Consider the following 22,842-nt stretch of genomic DNA (forward strand, 5'->3'; position numbering starts at 1 on the left):
GCTTGTTGCTTAACTTTTCTTTTAAACTGCGAAGTGATTTTCCTGCAAGTTTTTGATTCTTTTAAGAACAATGTATTCAGAAGTACTTTTAATTATGCTCTTGAGTTTTGTGAGCTTTGCCTTGGGTTTGAGATATTCTCTTTTGTGAACCTCATACTTCTTCGACTCAGCTTGAATTTGTTCAAACTGATGCAATGATTTTCTTCTTATTGATCCTATTGAACTTCTTCGATCCAAGGGTCATCTTTGAAGTTGCCAATTGAGTTGAGTCTAGCAAACTTCATTGCTTGAGAGTCCTTGTTTATCTGGACCTAGATACATTCTCCCAAATCTTTGAGTATTATCCTTGACATTTGACTCTCCTTTCTAAAGTCTTGTATCCTTCTGAGTAGACTCGAGAATTATTTTGATATCACGTGCGACTTGTAGACGTAGTAACGCGATGCGTTAGTTCTTTAAGGCGTGATATGTGTATACGGAAGTTGAAGCGGTAGGTGTGCAACGTTATGAGTTGTGGGTGTTTTGTTCCTTGCGGACGGGTTTGCGGTTGTAAGGCTTGTGATCGAGTATGGGATTGTAAAGTGCTTGATGGAGTTAGAAAGTTGAAACCTTGAGGTCGATATGAGATTAGTGTGCGGATATTGAGCACATCGTTTTAACTCCATCCTGTTTTATAGCCTTTGATGCTTTGCCCTACTATCACATGATTGACCCATGTTATCTTTTGCATCGAGCCTCCCTTGTAACGTTTGCTTTGTAATCACACTCCTACCTTTGCACCCTTATGCATATGACAATCAAAATATTTGAAAATCATATATATGTTTATATGATGAGAAATTTTTGCTTCTTCCTTAAATGTGTTCAAGGGTGAACTGTTATGAAATTTCTTTCATTTTGTATCAATTTTCGAGGGCGAAAATTTTTATAAGGTGGGTAGAATGTAAGACCCAAAACCTTTGAAAAAGGGCTATCATTAGCTAATTTCAAATTCAGTGTTTCTGTATCTTTAATTTCGGAAATTTCTTTATTAAAGAAAATTAAAGCAAGTTTTGATTTATTGAATTTGAAATAAATTGAGATTATTATCCAATTTAACAATTATTGGATTATTTTCTATATTCAAATTATAAAATTGGTAGTTGTGAAATAATAAGGATTTTTATATGGTTTGGATTAAATAATTAATATTTTAAATATTAATACTGCTACTTTGGAAAATAAATGATTTAATTATATTATTTCTAGTTATTGGATTTGGGCATTTTATTGAAAATAATTTGTAAAATTGATGAGCAAATAGTATTTTCTATGTACAAATAGTGTTGGATTTAATTTGGGTTTCAATTACTATATTATTCCCAATTTTATGTGAAATTACCATAATGCCCTTAACCCTAATTTTGAAAATGAAACCCTAACCCTGAAACCATAACCCGTGACCCGGTTACCTTCTCCCCCAACCCAGCGGCAGCAACACAAATGCTCCCCCCTTTTTCCTCAAACCAATACATAGCAACAGTAGCAAAACGGAGAAGGAGTGGGGAAGAGAGGAGGGGCGATGGTGGCTGGCCTCACTACCGCCGCCGCCCAGCTCCCTAACTATGCAGCAACAACCGCCACCCTACTCTAAGCACACACACACACAACTATCTGAGGAAGGAAAGAAAGAAAACAGACATGGGAATCAGAAAGGAAGAGGGGAAGGAGGGGCGTCGCCGTCGCGCCGCCGTCGCCTCGTCCAGCTGCCACCTTGCCGCCGCCATGGCGCACCGAGTGAAGAGAGAAGAGAGTGTGCCGTCGCGTCACTGTCCAATCCGCCGCGTCTCGCGGCCCTTGCCGTCGCGAAGGAGAGAACACAGAGGAGAGAGACTGTGCGACTGTGAGAGAGGGAGATCGGCGGAGGAAAGGTTCTGTTCGTGCGGCCGAGCCTCCCTGCCTCAGATCGCCGTCTAGCCGTCGCACCACCGCGCCACTGTCATCGCTAAGTTGGGAGAGAGGAACGTTGCAGCAGCTGGATCCCAAGAGGGGAAAAGTTCACATGAAGAGGGAGAGAGCTGCGGGGAGAGGGAGGCCGTGCGTTCCGTCGCGCGCGTCATCGCCCAAGGATCGCCGCTGTGCTATGGAGCAGACTGAACCGCACCGCGCTGTTGGGGTTCTTACCGTCGCCGGAAAAGGATTCAGGCCGCCGCAGGTGTCGTGGTCGGAGGAGGAAGCTGTGCCCCTGTGTTTTGACCGCCGGGAGTGGTTCTGTGACTTCCGGGATCACCGCCGGAACTTTAGGCCGAGCCTCTGTCACTGGAGAACCTCGCTGCCGTCGCCGGAGAACTCTTCCGGTAAGGTTTTTATTTGAGGTTTCTGCCTTTTTGGACTTTGAGAAGGTTTTGATGCTGCGTGATTTTTATAGTTGATCCACCAGAGCTTCTGGCCGCCGCCGGAGCTGCTGTCGGGCCGGTTCAAAATCGCAGCTGCTTCGTGTTGAAATTCCGGTAAGAAATTATGTTTTGAAAGCCCTACGTTAGTGTCCCGTACGTGTATTAAAGCCCTTACGGTATTAATGTTCTTAGAGTTTAGTAACTGAGGTTGCTTGTTGTAATTTAGAGCTGTTTATGCTGCTGCGAAAATGTGTGGGGCTGTGCTTTGAAGCTGCCTTTGATTTCGAGTTGAGGTGAAAAGAACTTATGAGGCGTGTGGATTATGGATTTGCGTTTTGAGGTACGGGCGCTTTCCAAAACTATACTTTATGTATTGGAATTATTACATATGGATACTGATGTGAGAAAATGTGTATTTGGTGATTGTATCGGCCTTATGTATTATTTGATTGTCTCGAAAGCTTATGAATGTTTGTTTGGCTGAATTGTTGTGCAGCTTTGTGAAATGTAATGTTTTAAAGTTGATTCTTTAAAGATTTGAAATATGAGTTTATTCTGTTGAGGATTGGTTTGAATTGAGTCAATTGTTTTGATGATGTGAAAGATAGAATACTCTTTGGAATTCAGCCTGGTTTGCTTTCACTGATTTGGTTTTGATAAATGATTTGTTGCTGAACCGATTCTTTAAAGCTTTGGAAATGAGTTAAATTGATTGATATTGAGTTGATTTCTGAAATAGTTTCCTTGAGATATGCCACTGAGGCGACTGTTGGATTTAGTTTGCTTTTGAATTGATTTCTGGTTTTGGGTTATTAAAAAGGAATGAGAATCGGTTTAGTTGGGACCCGAACCGGGTGGCAAAAGTCCAAGTTTTAGGGGAGGTGCTGCCGAAATTTCTACAAAATTCTACTCTTGTTTGTAAAGTTATTTAAAAAGGGTTGGATTTGAGAAATTGTATTAATTGATTTATTAAGAGGATATTTATGTTTTCAAGCTTAATTTATTTAATTTACTTTATGCGTTGAGTTCGGCTTATTTAGAAACGAACTATTTGTACAGTTTGAATCACTGAAGGAAAGAATGATGCTCTAATATTGATTTCAATATAAAAAGGAGCTTTTAGTGATTTTAAAGGAATTTAGACTTTTGATTGAGTAATCAAGTTTGAGGCATTTTGGAAGAGCTAGAAAAATGGGTTCCAAAAAGAAACCTGAAAGTGGTTTGATTCAAATGAACCGGTTCCGTTTCAAATGAGTTGATTTTTGGACCGGGTTGGAACTTGTGATTTTGTATGATCGGTTTCATAATAAATTCAGTTTTGTTTACTTTAACTGGGAATCTATGATTTTAAAAGTTTCAATGAATTTTAAGGAATTTATATAAGTTGACCTTCCCTAAAGACTTGGGACTCTGGCAAGAAACTTTTGTTATAAAATCCCATTATTGGATGGGTGATATGAATGTTCCCAAAAAGAATCTTTAACTTTCCATGGTTTTGGAAGTTTTGGAAAGAGAATGCCGAGAGTGGCTTTGTTTTAAAAAGGGAACTCACTTTGAGTAAATTTGGCTTATGAGCCTGAGATGATTTGAGAAATGAGATCTTTAAAGCCAAGGCTAAAAAGAGTTGAAATTTGATTTCAAAGTGAAATGGCTTGAGAAAAGTGATTTATGGCTTAAATGCCGGTTTTATGAATTTGATGATGTTGAATGGTGGAAGTGTTGTTTTGTTGTGAGCCAGAATGGCCGTGTATGCTATTGAACTATGGCTGATTGCCGAATGAGTTGTGAGCCATATGACTGATTATGAATTATGAACTTAAGCCGAAGGGCTGTATTTATTGATAAATTGGCTGGTTCTGAATTGAACCATGAGCCGGATGGCTGAGATGGATGGTGATCCATGGTTGAGTATAAATGCATGTATGCAATTGAATGAATTGTGAACTTAAGCCGGATGGCTGAGATGAATGTTGTATGCGAGTATGCTTGTGTTTTCTCCCTGGTTGTAAGGGTGACAGGGCACCGATACCCTCTAATGGCGACAGGGCGCAGACACCCTCTAATGATAATAAAGCACAACAGAGAGACTATGTCCGGGTTAGCTACCGGACACGTCGGGTTGGCTTGGTAACCGACAGATGATATCATCAGCCACTAGGGACAGGCATGCATCATATGCATTTGTGTGACATTGGTTGGGTGTGCATATTATACTTGGTTTGCCTATGTGATTAATTGCTAACTGTTCTACTTGTAATAACTGTTTGTTTGTGCTTGAACTTCCTATTTGTGTTTGCTACTGGGATTCTGTTGGACTGTGGTGATTGGTTGATTGTTGGATTGTTTGGGCCTAGGGCCGTGGTTGGAATGAGATGAACCGATGGTTGATTTCGGTTTTATGTTTCTGATTTGGAATAAAATATGAAAGCCTATTTTGTTTCAGTATAGATAAACCGTTTTGAAAGGCTTTTGAGTTTTTGAGAATTGAATGGTTCCTCTTTCAGAAAAGATTTCCGACTTTACTTCTATTGTAAACCGTTGTTTTTGAAAAGAGGCATAAGACGGTTATGAATCACTGGTGCGGTTATCTTCACGTATCCTATTACAGTAATTCCCAAAAACCCTCTACTAAGAACCCTTTCGAGGATGATGTTCTCACCCCCCTACATTTTTCCCCTTTCAGGATATGGGCGCAGAAGTTACGAAGAGCTTATTTAATTGTTGTGATGCTCTGTATTGTTTTAGCTATGGTTTATTGTACCCTCGCCTTTATCTTGATATAATCTGTAAGAGGGATAGGAATTGTATTGGATTATGGTTGTAATATTACTTATATATATGTATGTATATATATGGATGTACTCTTTATGAGTTTTGTAAGTTGTATGGTATTTATGGATGTATGATATTGGATGAAAGTATTTTTGGATCGGTATTGCGATTTAAAGTTTTAAACAGGCTCATATTTTAGTATTAAATAATATAAAGTCGTCGTAATGTCCGAACTATCAGAGTCGCGCAGCCGAAAGTGTGAGCTTTGGTAGTTAGGGTGTTACATATGGACTATTATATATTGCTGGAAAGCCCTGGATGTCTACCTTCCAACTCAATTGAGAGCACGCCAATTGGGTTTCTGTAGCTCCAGAAAATCCATTTCGAGTGCAGGGAGGTCAGAATCCAACAGCATCTGCAGTCCTTCTTCAGCCTCTGAATCATATTTTTGCTGAAGTCCCTCAATTTTAGCTAGAAAATACCTGAAATCATAGAAAAACACACAAACTCATAGTAAAGTCCAGAAATGTGAATTTTGAATAAAAACTAATAAAATATACTAAAAAGTAATTAAAACATACTGAAAACTACTTAAAAATAATGCCAAAAATCGTATAAATTATCCGCTCATCAGAAATCATATTGGCTTGCTGAGTCAATATTTTGTTCTGAGCCAATATGGCATTCAGAGTGTCAATCTCAAGAACTCCTTTCTTCTGAGTCGTCCCATTATTCACAGGATTTCTTTCAGAAGTATACATGAACTGGTTATTTGCAACCATCTCAATGAGTTCCTGGGCTTCTGCAGGCGTTTTCTTTAGATAAAGAGATCCACCAGCAGAATGGTCCAATGACATCTTGGACAATTCAGACAGACCATCATAGAATATACATAAGATGTTCCATTCTGAAAGCATGTCAGAAGGACACCTTCTGATCAATTGCTTGTATCTTTCCCAAGCTTCATAGAGGGACTCACCTTCCTTCTGTCTGAAGGTTTGGACTTCCACTCTAAGCTTGCTCAACTTTTGAGATGGAAAGAATTTGGCCAAGAAAGCATTGACCAACTTTTCCCAAGTGTTCAGGCTTTCTTTAGGTTGTGAGTCCAACCATATCCTAACTCTGTCTCTTACAGCAAAGGAGAAAATCATAAGTCTGTAGACCTCGGGATTAACCCCATTGATCTTAACAGTGTCATAGATTTGCAAGACTTCAGCTAAGAACTTATGAGGATCTTCCAATGGAAGTCCATGAAACTTACAATTCTGCTGCATTAGAGAAACTAATTGAGGTTTAAGCTCAAAGTTGTTTGCTCCAATTGCAGGAATTGAGATGCTTCTTCCAAAGAAGTCAGAAGTTGGTGCAGTAAAGTCACCAAGCATCTTCCTTGCATCTCCACCATTGTTATTGGGTTCGGCTGCCATGTCTTCTTCTTTTTCGAAAAATTCTATAAGGTCCTCTCCAGAGTGTTGTGCTTTAGCTTCTCTTAGCTTCCTCTTCAGAGTCCTTTCAGGTTCAGGATCAGCTTCAACAATGATGTCCTTATCCTTGTTCCTGCTCATATGAAAAAGAAGAGAATAAAAAGAAGAGGAATCCTCTATGTCACAGTATAGAGATTCCTTTATGTGAGTAGAAGAATAGAAAAATAGAAAAATGAGGTAGAGAGAGAATAAAGAGAATTCGAACACAGAGAGAGGGAAAGGGTTCGAATTTTAAGAATAAGAGAAGTGTTAGTAATTAAATAAATAAATAGAAAGAGATAAGAGAGAGAGAGAGAGAGAGAGAGAGAGTATTCGAATATTAGTTTAAAAGAAAAGAAAAATATTTTTATTTTTATTTTAATTATAAGTTAGAATTTGAAATTTAAGAAAAGAAATAAAATAAAATTAGAATTTAAAACAATTAGTTAATTAAAAAGAATTTTGAAAAAGTTGTTAGTGGTTTTCGAAATTTAGAGGGAGAATAGTAGTTAAGTGGTTTTAAAAAAAGATAAGAAATAGTAAAACAAACAAAAAGTCAAGTAGTTAATTGAAAAAGATTTGAAAATAAATAAGAAGTTAGAAAAAGATTTTGAAATTAAGTTTTGAAAAAGATATGATTGAAATTTAGTTTGAAAAAGATTTGAAAAAGAAATTAAAAAGATTTGATTTTTGAAATTAAAGTTAATGACTTGACTAACAAAAAACTAAAAGATATGATTCTAGAATTTAAAGATTGAACCTTTCTTAATAGGAAAGTAACAAGCTTGAAATTTTTGAATCAAAACATTAAATGTTAGCAATAATTTCGAAAATGTGAAATAAAATTAAGAAAAAGATTTTAAAAATTTATTTAAGATATTCGAAAATATAAAAAATGAAAAATGAAAAAGATTTGAAAAGATAAGATTTTTAAATTGAAATTTTAACTTGACTAACAAGAAACAACTAAATTTTAAAAATTTTTGACCAAATCAACTCAAAATTTCGAAATTTATGAGTAAGATAAGGGAAAGATATTATTTTTTATTTTTGAATTAATGACGAAAGAGAAAAAACAACAAAATGACACAAGACATAAAAAATTAAGATCAAAACAAATAATGCACGCAAGAACACTTTGAATGTCAAGATGAACACCAAGAACACTTTAAAGATCATGATGAACATCAAGAACATATTTTTGAAAATTTTTTTAAGAAAAGAAAGACATGCAAGACAACAAACTTAGAAATTTTTAATGTTTAGACACTATGAATTCGAAAATGCATATGAAAAATAACAAAAAGCACAAAACAAGAAAATCACAAGATTAAACAAAGAAAATTATCAAGAACAACTTGAAGATCAAAGAAGAACACAATGCATATATTTTCGAAAATTTAAGAAAAAAGAAAAACATGCAATTGACACCAAACTTAAAATTTGACACAAGACTCAAACAAGAAACACAAAATTTTTAGTTTTTATGGTTTTATTAAATTTTTTTTGTAATTTTTTTGAAATTATTTTGAAAAAAGAAAATAAAGAAATTCAAAATTTTTAATAAGAATTCCAGGATTCGTGCAATGTTGGTCTAAAGCTTCGGTCCAAAAACTTGATGCAAAAAATTGTGATTCATACTTTTCACAACTCCGCACAACTAACCAGCAAGTGCACTGGGTCGTCCAAGTAATACCTTACGTGAGTAAGGGTCGATCCCACGGAGATTATCGGTTTGAAGCAAGCTATGGTCATCTTGTAAATCTCAGTCAGGCGGATTCAATTGGTTATGAGTTTTGATAATTAAAAGATAAATAAAACATAAAATAAAATAAAGATACTTATGTAATTCATTGGTGGAAATTTCAGATAAGCGTTTGGAGATGCTTTGTTGCTTCTAAACCTCTGCTTTCCTATTGTCTTCTTCCAATCATGCGTGCTCCCTTCCATGACAAGCTGTATGATCCTTCCGGATGAAAAATACCAGGTACAATCTCTGCACAATTAACTGTCGGATTTCTCGTCTCGGATGAAAAATACCAGGTACAGCTACCGCACGGCTAATCATCTGTCGGTTCTCACTAGCGTCGGAATAGGACCTTTATCCTTTTGCACACTATCACTGCACCCAACATTCGCAAGTTTGAAGCTCTTCACAGTCATCTCTTCCCATATCCTACTTGGAATACCACAGACAAGGTTTAGACTTTTCGGATCTCAAGAATGCTGCCAATGGTTCTAACCTATACCACGAAGATCCTAATCTCATGGACTCAGTCCGTGGATTAGAGACCCAAGAGAATATACTCTGGCTGTCGTCTAATGACTACGTTGAACATCATGTAGACCGCTTGTGGTTGTCAAGTACGCAGATCTTGGCTAAGCGAGTAACGAAGATAGTGGGTGATTGTCACGGGTCACCCCTTCATTCTGACTTAACTGAATTAAGTACAAGAGTATATCTTGGAGAAGAAGTAAGTGTGAATTGAAAGAAAAACAATAGTACTTCCATTAATTCATGAAGAACAGCAGTGCTCCACACCTTAGTCTATGAGGTGTAGAAACTCCACCGTAAAAAATACATAAGAGAAAATAGTCTAGGCATGGCCAAATGGCCAGCCACCAAGTCCTAAGATGATAAAGTTCATCCAAAGATGTGAATACAATAGTAAAAAGTGTTATTTATACTAAACTAGTAACTTAGGTTTATAGAAAATGAGTAACTAAGTGCAGATAGTGCAGAAGTATACTTCCGGGCCCACTTGGTGTGTGCTTGTGCTGAGCATTGAAGCTTTCACGTGAATAGGCCATTCTTGGAGATAAACACCAGCTTGGGTGCCAGTTTGGGCGTTTAACTCCAGTTTGGGCATTTTACTCCAGAAAAGGGTCAATAGTGGGCGTTTGAACGCCAGTTTGGGCTATCAAATCTCGGGAAAAGTATAGACTATTATATATTTTTGGAAAGCTCAAGATGTCTACTTTCCAACGCAATTAAGAGCGCGTCAATTGGACTTCTGTAGCTCCAGAAAATTCACTTCAAGTGCAGAAGGGTCAGAATCCAACAGTATCTGCAGTCCTTTTTCAGCCTCTGAATCAGATTTTTGCTCAGGTCCTTCAATTTCAGCCAGAAAATACTTGAAATCACAGAAAAATACACAAACTCATAGTAAAGTCCAGAAATGTGATTTTTACATAAAAACTAATAAAAATATAATAAAAAGTAACTAAAACATACTAAAAACTATGTAAAAATAATGCCAAAAAGGGTATAAATTATCCGCTCATCAGTATGCATACAAGAGGATGCCTTTTGGCTTATGTAATGCACCAGCTATGTTTCAAAGATGCATGATGAGCATTTTCTTAGATTTTCTTGAGAGCTGTATGAAAGTTTTCATGGATGACTTTAGTGTGTATGGTGATTCATTTAATCTTTGCTTGGATAGTTTATCTAGAGTATTAGACCAGTGTGTTAGTTCAAACCTTATATTAAATTTTGAAAAATGTCATTTTATGGTAAAACAAGGTATTGTCTAGGACATGTTGTTTCTAATACTGGTATTTCAGTTGATCCAGCAAAGGTAGATGTCATTTCTAGTTTACCTTACCCCTCCTCCGTGAGGGAAGTCCGTTCGTTCCTTGGTCAAGCAGGTTTCTACCGGAGATTTATCAAGGATTTCAGTAAGGTAGCATTGCGTTTATCCAGACTGCTGCAGAAAGATGTTGAGTTCGAGTTGAGTGAGGACTGCATGGAAGCGTTTGATAAGCTGAAGATTGCCTTGACTCAAGCTTTGATTGTGAGAGGGCCAGACTAGAGCCAGCCATTTGAGATTATGTGTGACACCTCCAACCATGCGATAGGAGCGGCGCTGTCTGAGCGCGAAGGTAAGGACCCTTTCATAATTGCCTATGCTTCTAGGACCTTAGACGCTGCTCAGTCTAATTATACTACCACTGAAAAAGAGCTTCTGGCTATTGTTTTTGCTCTGGATAAATTCCGAGCCTACTTACTTGGAACTAAGGTGGTAGTATACTCAAACCATGCCACTCTAAAATATTTATTAGCTAAAAAAGAGTTCAAACCAGGGTTAATACGTTGGATATTGTTGCTGCAAGAATTTAATTTAGAAATCAAAGATAGAAGTGGTTCCCAGAATTTAGTGGCGGACCACTTGAGTCGCCTAGAGCACATTAAGAGTGACTCCATCCTATCAATGATGCTTTTCCATTTGATAGCTTGCATGCAATATCTGAGGTAGTTCCTTGGTATGCACCTATAGCTAATTATCTAGTTAGTCATACCTTCCCTCCCAATTTTACTAAGCATCAAAGGGACAAGCTGAAAAGCAAGTCCAAATATTATATATGGGATGATCTATATTTATGGAGGTATGATGCTGACCAGATAATTAGAAGGTGTGTACCTCAATCAGAATTCCAGTCAATTTTAGAGGCCTGCCACTCTTTTGAGAGTGGTGGACATTTTAGTCCTCAAAGAACAGCTAGAAAAATTTTAGACTGTAGATTCTGGTGGTCCACTCTTTTTAAGGATGCCACTGTCTTCTGTAAATCTTGTTCCCCATGCCAAAGGTTTGAAAATATATCCAAGAGGGATGAGGTGCCCCAACAACTTATGTTGTTTTGTGAAATTTTTGATGTTTGGGGCATTGACTTCATGGGTCCATTTCCAAACTCTAGTGGTTTCTTATACATATTGTTAGTTGTAGATTATGTTTCTAAATGGGTGGAAGCAATTTCTACCCGTACTGATGATACTAACGTTGTTGTCTCCTTTGTTAGAAACCATATTATCTGTCGCTTTGGATCACCACAAGCAATCATGAGTGATCAAGGCACTCATTTTTGTAACAGGAGATTAACAGGTCTACTGAAGAAACATAGCATTGTTCACAAGGTAGCAACAGCTTACCATCCTCAGACCAATGGGCAAGCAGAGGTGTCTAACAAGGATATAAAGCACATACTAGAGAATATTGTCAAGCCTCATAGGAAGGATTGGAGCACCAGGCTTGTAGACGCGCTTTGGGCTTATCGGACAGCATACAAGACACCCATCGGAATGAGTCCCTTCCGCCTAGTCTACGGAAAGGCTTGCCACCTCCCAGTGGAGGTGGAACACAAGGCTTTCTGGGCTGTAAGGGAATGCAACATGGGATTTGAGAAAGCCGGTGCTGAAAGGAAGATACAACTAGCAGAACCGGAGAACCTTTGACTCGAAGCATGTGCAACTCCAGGCTATAAAGAGAAGGTGAAAGCTGTGCATGACAAACATATCAAGAGAAGAGAGTTCAGACCTGGGGAGCTGGTTCTCCTTTACAACTCCAGATTGAGGCTCACGCAAGGCAAGCTGCAATCAAGGTGGGAAGGCCCCTATAGAGTGGAAAAGGCAGAACCATACGGAGTCTCTCACCTGAGTCATCTTTCAAGTTCCAAATTCATCAAGGTCAATGGACATCGCTTAAAGCTGTATCATGGTGAGAAGATGAAGCACAACAAGGAGCTAAAGATCTTCCTCTTGGAGGATCCACCCACAGAAGAAGACTAAGCTTGTGGACCGTCCAACTTAAGGATGTAAAAGCAAAGTGCTAGGTGGGAGACAACCCACCACGGTATGATCGTTCCTTTTCATTCCTAGTTTTATTTTATTTTGTTTTTATCAATGTTCATTCATAATTTTTGCATAATCACCTGCATTCTGCATAAAAAAAATGTGTTCGACGCGCAAGCGTCCCTGACACGTGCGCGTCATGCGTGAATTCGCAACACCAAGGAAGTAAACAGAGAGTTGGGCAGGTGTGGCGTTGGAAGGGTGCTTTGCGCACAAATTGGTGTGGCGCTGGAAGCGTGCTTTGCCCACGTGTACGCGTACCTCACGCGTGCGCGTTGCTTGCGATTTCAGCAGCCCACACGTAAGCGTCCCTGACGCGTACGCGTGACCCTGGAAATCGGCATAAATTGGTGCTTGAACAGAGAGTTGTGATGGTTTGGGGCTGGAACTGTGCTAGAAGCACAAACTCCATCACGCATACGTGTCCCTGACGCATGCACGTCATTTTCACTATGTCGCTATCCACGTGTGCGCGTGCCTGAAGCGCACGCGTCGTATGTTTTTTGGCTCTCATGCATTTCAACCCGAGAGTTGTGCGTGCTCAGGGTTGCCTTCGCATGATTCGCACAACCAAAGGCACGCGCACGCGTGCCAGACACTTATGCGTCATTATCAATATTGCGCGACCCACGCATACGCGTGATGCACCCGTACGCGTCGCATGCGACGCACAATTAAACCAGTACGCTGCTAGATTTCAATTATCCCCCTCCCAATCCTAATTCTTTTCCAATCCTTATTCTTCCTTCTTTCTTCTTTCTTCTTTCCTCTTTATTCCTTTTTACTATCTACTACTTTCTTCTTCCCTTTTTCATCTTCAACCTAAGGTTCTTTTCTTCCTCCCATCTACTCTTCCATTCTTCTTTTAATTTTTGCATTCAATTATTTTTCTTTCTTCTCAATTTTTCTTTTAGCATAGTTATTTATGGTTTCTTTTTCATGCATTTTTATGTTGGTGTTGGAACTTTATTTGGGTAGTACCTTATTATAATTGAGCTTGTGGATCTTATGAGGAGTGATTTGACAATTGACATTTAAATTTGGCTCTCATATACTGGATTCATTATTTTCATTATTATTTTAACTTGCACACCAAGTGTTTGTGAAAAAGCTCTTATGGCATTTTGAATCCTATTTTCTTTTACTCTTTTACTTGAATGCCTCTTTTTCACAACATTTGTACTCCACATGTATTGGGATTATCATTCACAATTGTCATCATACAAGTGCTCTTTAATTTGGCACATCTAATAATTGATGCTTGATTTATGCTTCTCATGCCTAGTACTTGCATGCTTTTACCCTCTTACATCTAATTAATATGAATTGCCTTCTTGCTCTTAATTGATGTCTTACCTACATGTTGTAGCTACCATGTATTTAAGCTATCATCTTTTCTTTGGCATTCATTATCACTTGGAATTTCTTCCTTCCGGTTTTTTAGTTATCTATATTTAACATTCTCCCTCTTTCTTTCTTCCTTAGGCATGGGTACCAAGAAAAGAAAAGAGAAGGCTGCTGATAAGACACCGGCAAAGAGAGGAACCAAGAGAACTCTGGCTAAGGCGCAACCATCTACTAGCGTCCAACCGCCAACAAAGCGGGTGAAGAGGATCATCAAAGTTGATGAAGCGGAGAAAGCCTTTCCTGCACGGGACTCCACCCGGTTCACCAACTGTTACTACGAGCAGATGTTCCCCATCCTAGCTGAGAGTAACTGCAATAATGAACATCTACTCAATGTCCCAACACACTTTGTTAATTTTGTGGAGTCCCGCATCGAGAGGAGACAATGGGGATTTTTAAGAAGGCAGCCACGAGGGGTTAACCTATTATGGGTAGTTGAATTCTACGCTAACTTCCACTCGCCAACTCTGTAGTCTGTCTATGTTCGTCAGAGCAAGTTCCTGTCTCCGAGAGTGCCATACAGCGAGCACTGGATCTTTCACCTAGCCCAGAGGGACTGGATGCTTATCAAGAAGCCTCTCTTAAGCGCCAGATGTATCAGTTTGACTGAGATGGTGTCCTTGGAGTTATAGCCCAACCTGGCAGCACCTGGATTTATGGGCAGCATCGGTCAAAATCCAAGAGCATCTCAGCCCAATCACTTACCTTGGAGGCTCGCGTGTGGGCACAGATTATGTCCCACTATATCTTTCCGAGCACTCACGAGTCCACCTTTACCGCGAACATGGCTGTTCTCATCTGGTGCATCCTGACAGAGCAACCTCTTAACCTGCCCCGACACATCCGGCAGGTCATAGGACACATGTAGTTAGCGGGCAACCTGCCTTTCCCCGCATTGATTTCAGATTTAGTCTCTGCAGCAGGTGTGTCCTATCGGGCAGGAGACACGAAGGTCATGATCCCAAGGGTCGGTCAGTATGTCCCGCATGGAAAGTACATCAGACCACCAATTCCCTCTGCGAGCCGGCCTGCAGGCCCATCTTTGGATACTTCTCCTTCTTCTACTCCACCATCATCCACACCACAAGCACCATCCACCCATCAGATGTTCTTTCAGATCCTTGAGAGGTTCGACCGACAAGACCGGCGGATGGAGCAAATGGAGTGCCGTAACAAGCACCAATACAACTATCTGAAGGACCTCATAGTTGGTACCCACCCACCTCCGAAATAGAAGGACACCCTGGACTCCCCCTCATCCAGTAGCACAGGGAGCCATGGCGAGCCAGACAGCGAAGGCGATGCTTCCGACCCTACTTTGCTCCTTACTGACGGCACGGAGGACCGTGCCAGGCCTTAAGTGTGGGGAGGTCAGTCCCTGACTTCCGAAGGTAATCCCTCTCTCTTAACACCAATATTATATTTTATTTTATTTTGTTAGATAGGATAGATTACATGATAATAATTGTTTGCATGTATGTTTCGCTTGGTTAAAGTAATGAGTTTCTTTTCAAGACCCTATTTCATAGTATTTCACTAATTTAAATTAAAAACTTTTTTGTTAAACTTGTTTGAAGATTGTAATTTGGAACATGGTTTATAGCTAAGAACACACAACCTGTGAGATTTTGAGCTTAATTATATGGTTATATTATTTAACCATAAATTTTATTCTTGTGTGTTTTCTTCTCTATGATTGCAATCTATGGTTTTTTCCATTCTGTATGTCCATTGTTTAGTGTATTTGCATGCATACATATGATTGAGGCCATTGATTGTTATTAGCTCACTTATCTCAAATAGCCCACCATTTCAATTATCCTTGTTTGCCACTTTGAGCCTTTTAATCCCCATTTGTTCTTTATATTACAACATCAATAGCTTTAAACAAAAAAAACACAATGAATACCCCATTTGAATCTTTGGGTAGCTTAAGATAAAGATTGTGTGTCACTTAAGTGTGAGGAATTGTGGGAACTTGGGTTGATGAGTGGTGCACGAAATTGTGATCTCCAGGCTCGAACAAATCCTGGTAATGGCTCCAAAGCTTGGTGCTCTGATCTTAATTCATAATTGTCACAACTTCGGTACAACTAACCAACAAGTGCACTGGGTCGTCCAAGTAATACCTTACGTGAGTAAGGGTCGAATCCCACGGAGATTGTTGGTATGAAGCAAGCTATGGTCACCTTGTAAATCTCAGTCAGGCAGATATAAAGTGATAATGGTGTTTTCAAATATTATATAATAGAATAGGGATAGAGATACTTATGTAATTCATTGGTAAGAATCTCAGATAAGCGGGTGGAGATGCTTTTCGTTCCTCTGAACCTCTGCTTTCCTGCTATCTTCATCCAATCAGTCTTACTCCTTTCCATGGCTGGCTTTATGTGATACATCACCACTGTCAATGGCTACTTTCGGTCATCTCACGGGAAAATGATCCAATGCCCTGTCACGGCACGGCTAATCGTCTGGAGGCATCACCCTTGTCAATGGCTTCATCTTATCCTCTCAGTGAATAATATGCTCACGCACCCTGTCACGGCACGGCTATTCATCTGTCGGTTCTCGATCATGCTGGAGTAGGATTTACTATCCTTTTGCGTCTGTCACTAACGCCCTGCAATCGCGAGTTAGGAGCTCGTCACAGTCATTCAATCATTGAATCCTACTCGGAATACCACAGACAAGGTTTAGACTTTCCGGATTCTCTTGAATGCCGCCATCATTCTAGCTTACGCCACGAAGATTCTGGTTAGGAGATCTAAGAGATATTCATTCTAGCTTATTTCATGTAGAACAGAAGTGTTTGTCAGGCACGCGTTCCTAAGGGAGAAGGATGATGAGCGTCACACATAATCATCACCTTCATCACGTTCTTGGGTATGAATGGATATCTTAGAAGCGAAATAAGATGAATTGAATAGAAAACAGTAGTACTTGCATTAATCTTTGAGGAACAGCAGAGCTCCACACCTTAATCTATGGAGTGTAGAAACTCTACCGTTGAAAATACATAAGTGAAAGGTCCAGGCATGGCCGAGATGGCCAGCCCCCTAAACGAGATCAATAGTCTCCTAAGATGAACAACGGATTAAAACTGAGACCAAAGATGGTCAAAAAGACTAGTAAAAGGTCCTATTTATAATAAACTAGTCACTAGGGTTTACATGAGTAAGTACTTGATGCATAAATCCACTTCCTGGGCCCACTTGGTGTGTATTTGGGCTGAGCTTGAGTGTTGCACGTGCAGAGGCCATTTGTGGAGTTGAACGCCAGCTTTTGTGCCAGTTTGGGCGTTCAACTCTGGTTTTGGCTCCTTTTCTGGCGCTGGACGCCAGATTTGGGTAGAAAGCTGGCATTGAACGCCAGTTTACGTCATCTATTCTTGGCCAAAGTATGAACTATTATATATTGCTGGAAAGCCCTGGATGTCTACTTTCCAACGCAATTGGAAGCGCGCCATTTCGAGTTCTGTAGCTCCAGAAAATCCACTTTGAGTGCAGAGAGGTCAGAATCCAACAGCATCAGCAGTCCTTCTTCAACCTCTGAATCTGATTTCTGCTCAAGTCCCTCAATTTCAGCCAGAAAATACCTGAAATCACAGAAAAACACACAAACTCATAGTAAAGTCCAGAAATGTGAATTTAACATAAAAACTAATGAAAACATCCCTAAAAGTAACTAGATTCTACTAAAAACATATTAAAAACTATGTCAAAAAGCGTATAAATTATCCGCTCATCACAACACAAAACTTAAATTGTTGCTTGTCCCCAAGCAACTGAAAATCAAATAGGATAAAAAGAAGAGAATATACTACAAATTCCAAACTATCAATGAAACAGAGCTTCAATCATATGAGCGGGACTTATAGCTTTTTGCCTCTTGAATAGTTTTGGCATCTCACTTTATCCATTGAGGTTCAGAATGATTGGCATCTATAGGAACTTCAGATTTTGAATAGTGTTATTGACTCTCCTAGTTCAGTATGATGATTCTTGAACACAGCTTCTTTATGAGTCTTGGCCGTGGCCCTAAGCACTTTGTTTTCCAGTATTACCACCGGATACATAAATGCCACAGACACATAATTGGGTGAACCTTTTCAGATTGTGACTCAGCTTTGCTAAAGTCCCCAATTAGAGGTGTCCAGGGTTCTTAAGCACACTCTTTGTTTTTGCTTTGGACCTTGACTTTAACCGCTCAGTCTCAAGTTTTCACTTGACACCTATACGCCACAAGCACATGGTTAGGGACAGCTTGGTTTAGCCGCTTAGACCAGGATTTTATTCCTTTAGGCCCTCCTATCCACTGATGCTCAAAGCCTTGGGATCCTTTTTATTTGCCCTTGCCTTTTGGTTTTAAGGGTTATTGGCTTTTTCTGCTTGTTTTTTCTTTTTCTTTCTATTTTTTTTTTTGCCCCTTTTTTTTTCTCTTTTTTTTTCTGCAAGCTTTATTCTTTGCTGCTTTTTCTTGCTTCAAGAATCATTTTTATGATTTTTCAGATTATCAAATAACATGTTTCCTTGTCATCATTCTTTCAAGAGCCAACATATTTAACATTCTTAAACAACAACTTCAAAAGACATATGCACTGTTCAAGCATACATTCAGAAAACAAGAAGCATTGTCACCACATCAATATAATTAAACTAAGTTCAAGGATAAATCCGAAACTCATGTACTTCTTGTTCTTTTGATTTAAAACATTTTTCATTTAAGAGAGGTGATGGATTCATAGGACATTCATAACTTTAAGACATAGTTACTAACTACTAATGATCATGTAATGAAGACACAAACATAGATAAGCACATAACATAGAAAACAAAAAACAGAAGAAATAAGAACAAGGAATGAATCCACCTTAGTGATGGTGGCGTTTCCTTCTTGAGGAACTAATGATGTCCTTGAGCTCTTCTATGTCTCTTCCTTGTCTTTGTTGCTCCTCCCTCATTGCTTTTTGATCTTCTCTTATTTCATGAGGCATGATGGAGTGCTCTTGATGTTTCACTCTTAGTTGCTTCCAATAATTGTGTGGAAGAAAATGTATCCCCTGAGGTATCTCAGGGATCTCTTGATTTGCAGTCAAATGTTCTACCACTGAGCTATAGACCCTTGATGGAAGCTTTTGTCTTCCCTTTCCTCTTTCTAGAGGTTTCTCTGGCCTTAGGTGCCATCAATGGTTATGGAAAAAACAAAAAAGCTATGCTTTTACCACACCAAACTTAGAATGTTGCTCGCCCTCGAGCAAAAGAAGAAAGAATAGAAGAATAAGAAGAAGATATGGAGGAGATGGATGGGAGTGTGTATTCGGCCATATGGGTGGGATTGGGTGGGAGAGAGAGAGATGTTGAATTTTGAAGGTAGTGGGTGTATGGATGTGAGTGGTAAATGGAAAACAGAAGGGATGATCATGAATGGAAAGAGAGATGATGAGGTAGGTGGGGATCCTGTGGGGTCCACAGATCCTGAGATGATCCTGTGGGGTCCACAGATCCTGAGGTGTCAAGGCATTTACATCCCTGCACCAATTTAGGCATGTAAAATGCCCTTGCACACAACTCTGGGCGTTCAGCGCTAGGTTGGTGCCCATTTTGGGCGTTCAACGCCCATTTGCTGCCATTTCTGTTGAACGCCAGAACCATGCTTGTTCTGGGCGTTCAGTGCCAGGATGCTGCCCATTCTGGGCGTTCAGCGCCAGAACCATGCTCTGTTCTGGCGTTTGAACGCCAGACAGATGCTCCTCCAGGGTGTGATTTTTCTTCTGCTGTTTTTGATTCCGTTTTTGATTTTTTTTTTTTTTTTTTGTTTATTTTGTGACTCCACATGATCATGAACCTATAAAGACATATAACTGAGAAAAATATAGTTAGATAAATAAAAATTGGGTTGCCTCCCAACAAGCGCTTCTTTAATGTCAATAGCTTGACAGTGGGCTCTCATGGAGCCTCACAGATATGCAGAGCTTTGTTGAGACTTTCCAACACCAAACTTAGAGTTTGGATATGGGAGTTCAACACCAAACTTAGAGTTTGGTTGTGGCCTCCCAACACCAAACTTAGAGTTTGACTGTGGGGGCTTTGGTTGACTCTGCTTTGAGAGAAGCTTTTTCTGCTTCCTCTCCATGGTTGCAGAGGGAGATCCTTGAGTTTTAAACCCAAGGGAGTCCTCATTCCATTGAAGGACTATTTCACCTCTGTCAACATCAATCACAGCTCTTGCTGTGGCCAGGAAAGGTCTTCCTAGGATGATGGATTCATCCTCTTCCTTTCCAGTATCCAGGACTATGAAATCAGTAGGGATGTAAAGGCCCTCAACCTTTACTAGCACGTCCTCTACTTGTCCATAAGCCTGTTTTCTTGAATTGTCTGCCATCTCTAATGAGATTCTAGCAGCTTGCACCCCATAGATTCCCAGTTTCTCTATTACAGAGAGGGGCATGAGGTTTATTCCTGAACCAAGGTCACACAGAGCCTTAAAGATCATGGTGCCTATGGTACAAGGTATTATGAACTTTCCAGGATCCTGTCTCTTCTGAGGCAATGTCAGTTGATCCAGATCACTTAGTTCATTGATGAACAAGGGAGGTTCAACTTCCCAAGTATCAATGCCAAATAATTTGGCATTCAGCTTCATGATTGCACCAAGAAACTTGGCAGTTTGCTCTTCAGTAACCTCCTCATTCTCTTCAGAAGAGGAATACTCATCAGAGCTCATGAAGGGCATAAGGAGGTTCAATAGAATCTCTATGGTCTCTAGATGAGTCTCAGATTCCTTGGGTTCCTCAGAGGGAAGCTCCTTATTGGTCACTGGACGTCCCAGGAGGTCTTCCTCCTTGGGATTCACGTCCTCCTCTCCCTCATTGGGTTCGGCCATTTTGCTTATGTCAATGGCCTTGCACTCTCCTTTTGGATTCTCTTCTGTATTGCTTGGGAGAGTACTGGGAGGGATTTCAGTGATCCTTTTACTCAGCTGGCCCACTTGTGCTTCCAAATTCCTAATGGAAGACATTGTTTCATTCATGAAACTCACAGTGGCTTTAGATAGATCAGAGACTAGATTTGCTAAATTAGAAGCATTTTGTTCAGAGTTCTCTGTCTGTTGCTGAGTGGATGATGGAAAAGGTTTATTATTATTAAACCTGTTTCTTCCACCATTATTAAAGCCTTGTTGAGGCTTTTGATCCTTCCATGAGAAATTTGGATGATTTCTCCATGATGAGTTATAGGTGTTTCCATAAGGTTCACCTAAGTAATTTACCTCTGCTATTGCAGGGTTCTCAGGATCATAAGCTTCTTCTTCAGAAGATGCCTCTTGAGTACTGTTGGATGCAGCTTGCATTCCATGTAGACTCTGAGAGATCATATTGACTTGCTGAGTCAATATTTTATTCTGAGCCAATATGGCATTCAAAGTATCAACTTCAAGAACTCCCTTCTTCATAGGCTTCCCATTATTCACAGGATTCCTTTCAGAGGTGTACATGAACTGGTTATTAGCAACCATGTCAATGAGTTCTTGAGCTTCTGCAGGCGTTTTCTTTAGGTGAATGGATCCACCTACAGAAGTGTCCAGTGACATCTTTGATAGCTCAGATAAACCATCATAGAATATATCCAGGATGGTCCATTCTGAAAGCATGTCAGAAGGACACTTTTTGGTCAACTGTTTGTATCTTTCCCAAGCTTCATAGAGGGATTCACCTTCTTTCTGTCTGAAGGTTTGAACATCAGCTCTAAGCTTGCTCAGCTTTTGAGGAGGAAAGTACTTGGCTAAGAAAGCCGTGACCAGCTTATCCCAAGAGTTCAGGCTGTCTTTGGGTTGAGAATCCAACCATAATCTAGCTCTGTCTCTTACAGCAAAAGGGAAAAGCATGAGCCTGTAGACTTCAGGATCTACTCCATTAGTCTTAACAGTATCACATATCTGCAAGAATTCAGTTAAGAACTGAAAAGGATCTTCAGATGGAAGTCCATGAAACTTGCAGTTCTGCTGCATCAGAGAAACTAATTGAGGTTTTAGCTCAAAGTTGTTTGCTCCAATGGCAGGAATGGAGATGCTTCTTCCATGTAAATTGGAATTTGGTGCAGTAAAGTCACCAAGCATTCTCCTTGCATTGTTGTTGGGTTCGGCTGCCATCTCCTTTACTTGTTCAAAATTTTCAATCAAGTTGTCTCTGGATTGTTGTAATTTAGCTTCTCTTAATTTTATCTTCAGAGTCCTTTCAGGTTCTGGATCAACTTCAATAAGAATGCCTTTTTCTCTGTCCCTGCTCATAAGAAAGAGGAAAGAAAAAGGAAAAGAAGAGGAATCCTCTATGTCACTGTAAAGAGGTTCCTTATTGTTAGTAAAAGAAGAGAAGAAGAAATTCGAACACAGATAGAGGAGGGGGTTCGAATTTGGTGATGATGTGAGGAAGAGATGTTAGTAGATGAATAAATAAATAAAATAAGATGAGAGAGAAGGAGGGAATTTTCGAAAATTAATTTTGAAAAGGAGTTAGTGATTTTTGAAAATAGTTTTTAAAAAATGTTAGTGATTTTCGAAAATTAAGATTTAAAAATTAAAAATTAAAATAATTAATAAATTAAAAAGAAATTTTGAAAAAGGGAGAAGATATTTTCGAAAATGAGAGAGAGAGAGTTAGTTAGGTAGTTTTGAAAAAGTTAAGAAACAAACAAAAAGTTAGTTAGTTAGTTGAAACAAATTTTGAAAAGATAAGAAGTTAGGAAGTTAGAGAAGATATTTTGAAATCAAATTTTTGAAAAAGATAAGAAGATATTTTTGAAAAGATATGATAGAAATTAGTTTTTGAAAAAGATTTGATTTTTAAAATCTCAATTAATGACTTGATTCACAAGAAATCACAAGATATGATTCTAGAACTCAAAGTTTGAATCTTTCTTAACAAGCAAGTAACAAACTTCAAATTTTTGAATCAAAACATTAATTGATTATGTTATTTTCGAAAATTTGGTATAAAAAAATAAGAAAAAGATTTTTGAAAAATATTTTTGGAATTTTCGAAAATAACTAAGAATTTTGAAAAAGATTTGATTTTTGAAAAAGATTTTGAAAAAGATAAGATTTTCAAATTGAAAATTTGATTTGACTCATAAGAAACAACTTGATTTTTAAAAATTTTTGAAAAAGTCAACTCAAATTTTCGAATTTGATGAGAGAAAAAGGG

General features: G+C 39.0%; 2 non-coding genes across 2 annotated transcripts; both read left to right on the top strand.

Annotated features, from left to right (window-relative positions):
* Positions 1 to 6,058: 6,058 nt before the first annotated feature.
* Positions 6,059 to 6,166, top strand: LOC112781775 (small nucleolar RNA R71). Its single transcript, XR_003192535.1, has one exon. It is a non-coding gene; the product is annotated as a small nucleolar RNA R71 (small nucleolar RNA).
* A 15,121-nt stretch (positions 6,167 to 21,287) lies between these two features.
* Positions 21,288 to 21,395, top strand: LOC112780694 (small nucleolar RNA R71). The gene has a single exon (XR_003191512.1). It is a non-coding gene; the product is annotated as a small nucleolar RNA R71 (small nucleolar RNA).
* Positions 21,396 to 22,842: the final 1,447 nt, after the last annotated feature.

Source organism: Arachis hypogaea, chromosome 19 (assembly GCF_003086295.3).
Source record: "Arachis hypogaea cultivar Tifrunner chromosome 19, arahy.Tifrunner.gnm2.J5K5, whole genome shotgun sequence".
Lineage (NCBI taxonomy): Eukaryota > Viridiplantae > Streptophyta > Magnoliopsida > Fabales > Fabaceae > Arachis > Arachis hypogaea.